Source organism: Drosophila montana, unplaced genomic scaffold (genome assembly GCF_035044405.1).
Source record: "Drosophila montana isolate Dmon_TW-CO22-7 unplaced genomic scaffold, ASM3504440v1 contig_2954_1, whole genome shotgun sequence".
Taxonomy (NCBI): Eukaryota; Metazoa; Arthropoda; class Insecta; order Diptera; family Drosophilidae; genus Drosophila; species Drosophila montana.
Window position 1 is genome coordinate 391,428 of NW_026997829.1, and position 3,413 is coordinate 394,840.

At 36.2% G+C, this 3,413-nt stretch overlaps 1 non-coding gene across 1 annotated transcript; it reads right to left on the reverse strand.

Annotated features, from left to right (window-relative positions):
• Window positions 1-2,609: 2,609 nt before the first annotated feature.
• Window positions 2,610-2,691, reverse strand: TRNAS-AGA (transfer RNA serine (anticodon AGA)). The gene has a single exon. It is a non-coding gene; the product is annotated as a tRNA-Ser (tRNA).
• Window positions 2,692-3,413: the final 722 nt, after the last annotated feature.

The following is a 3,413-nucleotide window of genomic DNA, read 5'->3' on the forward strand; positions in this document are numbered from 1 at the left end:
TGTTGTTGTTGTTGTTGCTCGCAAGTTGTCGTAAAAACAAACTGAAGGCAGCTCCGAAAACAGCCCAAGCAGTCCAAAAGAGCCAAAGAAGCCTCAACCAGCAGCCGGAGCAGGAGGCCAGCCACCAGGCAGGCGCAGGCAGGCAAAAAAAAGACAACGACTAAGCTAATGCCCTGCAAAAGTTGAAAGTTGGCACCAGAGTTGAAGGCTACAAAATGGAAGCGCATAAATTGCAGTTCCACTTTGCCAATGCGTTTCCCATTTGCGGGATTATAAGATATAGAAATATCTAAATTATGTATTATTTGTAATATAATATAGAGTTCAATTTATATAAGATAATATATATTATTGCATTATGTATTATTTCTATTACAAATATATATTGCAATAAATAACAATTTTTAGAAATTTAAATATGTTTAATGCCTGGCTTAAACATAAGATTTTTATCATTTATTCATTTATTATTTTGCTATTTTATCTTATATAAATTCGTCGCTGCTAACATTTTATTTCTACAACATTCCAACAAATTACAAGCAATATATTTAACATTTAAATTAAGTTTAAAAGTGAATTTTATAACAAAAAAGAAACATCGCTTCATTTTGTATAATCGACTTGATATATAATATTATTCTAGTATACTATTTCATTTACTTCTGTATAATTATTTTCGTATATATCTAAGTTAGCTTAAATGTTTTAAACTTCTTTGCAACTCTAAGATAAATTTAAACTTATCTTCTGTTCTTCTTCTGTTCTAGAATTCAGCTTCTACTCAGATTCTATAGTTAGAGTCGTAATTCCGCAACAATTGCTCGTTTGTTTCCCTTCACAATGTCCATGCTTGCATATTGATGATATTTTCGATATATTTATCGATAACATATGCTGCTTCGATATCGATATCAACTCATGTTTAGCGTTGCCAACTTTGTCAACTCTCAAATTCGAATTCTATTGGTCAAAGTTCTCTGTCTATGTTCAGTTTCTCAGCATTTGCTGTTGCGGCCAAAATTTGTTCTTCGTCTTCTTCTTCTTCTTCCTCTTCTTCTGGCCACGTTGGGCACATTGCGAATATGCCGCAACTGTGCACATTTCGTTGGGCTAGAGCAGCAAAAAGCAGGCAGAAATTCCATTAATTTTTGTCCTTCTTATCGCTGGGTTGCCATTGGGTTTGGGTGTCTTCAGTTTGCGATTGCGATTGGGTGAGCAATAAGGTTTGCCAAGCAGTGGGTGGGGCGGGGCGGGGTGGGGTTGGAGGGTGGTAAGGGCACTGGTAGGGCAGACTGGCAGCGCTGCGTGCCACAGTGTGGCAGCTTTGGCTTAGCAGCGTCACGTGCTGGGCGCAAACTTAACGCATTTCCGTGCCACAACGTCGACATAGATGAAGGCGCCACGGGCTAGTGTGGGCGGGGCGGGGCGGTACTCCCTGCATGCTGCAGCATGGGGCTGGGATCAAACTATACTGGCTGCGTGCACAAGGACCTTATTGATGCAGCAACGACGACGACGACGACTTTGGCAAGGCTGCAAAATTTATTGAAGCGTTAAGTTGCTGCCTTTGGAGACTTGCCTTAGTTTTTTGTTTTTTTTTTTTTGGCTTCTGCTTCTCCGTTTCTATTTTTTTCTTGAGCTTATTTATATGTATGTATATTTTTTACTTTCTATATGTATTTTTAATACAAATATATGCAAATATCTATATGTATGTATATGTACTTTAGTTATTTTCAGGAATGCTCTGACTTTTTTGCATGGCCATGATGTAATGTACAGGCATGCGTGTGTGTGGGTGTGTGTGTGTGCCTGAAGAGCATTTCAGTGTATGCAACTATTGTTGTTGCTGCTGCTGCTGGTCAATGTCCAAGCACATACACGAAAACTGCATTACAAATGTTTTTAATGCCTTAATTTAATTAGTTGTTGCCATTGTAAGTGTGTCAATTTCGAGCCAAAGCCAAAGGTCACAGGGTGCGATTGTGTGTGTGGGTGAGCGGGAAAGGGGTAGTGGTAGGGGGAGGGGGGAGGGGGGAGACAGCTAGAGCATCGATGGCAACTTCCGCTGCGAAACGGAAGCCAGGAAAGTTTATAAACTTTGAAATATTTAAACGCCGGTGTTTTATGAAAATCAAAACAAAGCGGAGAGCACAAAAGAAAACACATCTGTTTGATGGGTTGATTATCTATATATAGTATATCTTTATATATTTATGTGTATAGAAAACGGCAAGAAGAAGCTTCATATTTGAGTAGCAACAGCTGCCATCTGTCCGCATCTAAAGGTCACATAAAGGTCATGGCTGTTGTTTAGTTTAATCATTTAAAAAACTACAAATTTGGTATTTACAAGTCTACTTCTCGTTTAGTTTAAGTGTGTTTTATATATATAAATATTTCTTAGTATATGCTAATAGATATACAAATTGCAAATAGTTATATCTTATTTAAAAGGAGAGAAGTAAATCATATCAAATCTTGTATAGAAACTTTTCTATGATATGTTACACAAATATATCTATTTAATCTAGTTTCTGTTTAAATATGCACATCATAATTGAAATAAAATAAATAATAAGCAAAAAAGTAATTGATTCTGCTTGCGCAGTCGGTAGGATTCGAACCTACGCTCCCAGAGGGAATCTGATTTCTAGTCAGACGCCTTAATCGCTCGGCCACGACTTCTTCGATAAATCTCGCGGTAGAATGCAGCTATATAAAATTGAAACTGTCAAATTGTTGATTTTTAATGAGACAAGTGTTAAGCAAAAACTAATTTTAATTTATAAATATATGTGTGTAATAAATATGATGCGAATTTCCAGCAAAGAATTTATACAAATTTTAATTAAGAGTCAGCTAAGTTATTTTAATCTATTGAAAGCTAGTTAATAAGCATTTTAATGAATGAAATCAAAGATCGCTGAAAAGTATGAGATCAAATATGGAGAAAGGACAATAGTTAAATACAGAAAGAAAAAGAAAAGGTTGCTGACGAATATATTTGTGTCATGTTGTTAAACAATAATATTATTGGCATATGCCTAAGTTCAATCAATTCTAAGTTCTAAAATGAGTTCCTCGGAGTTTCATTCTAAAAGCGTAAATCTAGCGATTATCTATCAAATCTCCAGACAGAAGAATTGAATATTTCTCAATATCTCGAGCGAGCAGAGAAGAAAATGTAAGAATGAAATTTCCTTGACTTATTTGTGTCAAAAACAAAATGCAGTTTGATTAAGGAAGAGCGTAGAATGCAATAAGGGAAAAGAGGGAACGGAACCCTTAACTAATTGCATCATTATCGCCAATTTGATATGCTGAATATTTGAATAGTTTTTCGTGGCTTATGCAACAAATTTCAACAACTGGCCCGAAACGGGACTCATCCCCATTTACCGTTAGCC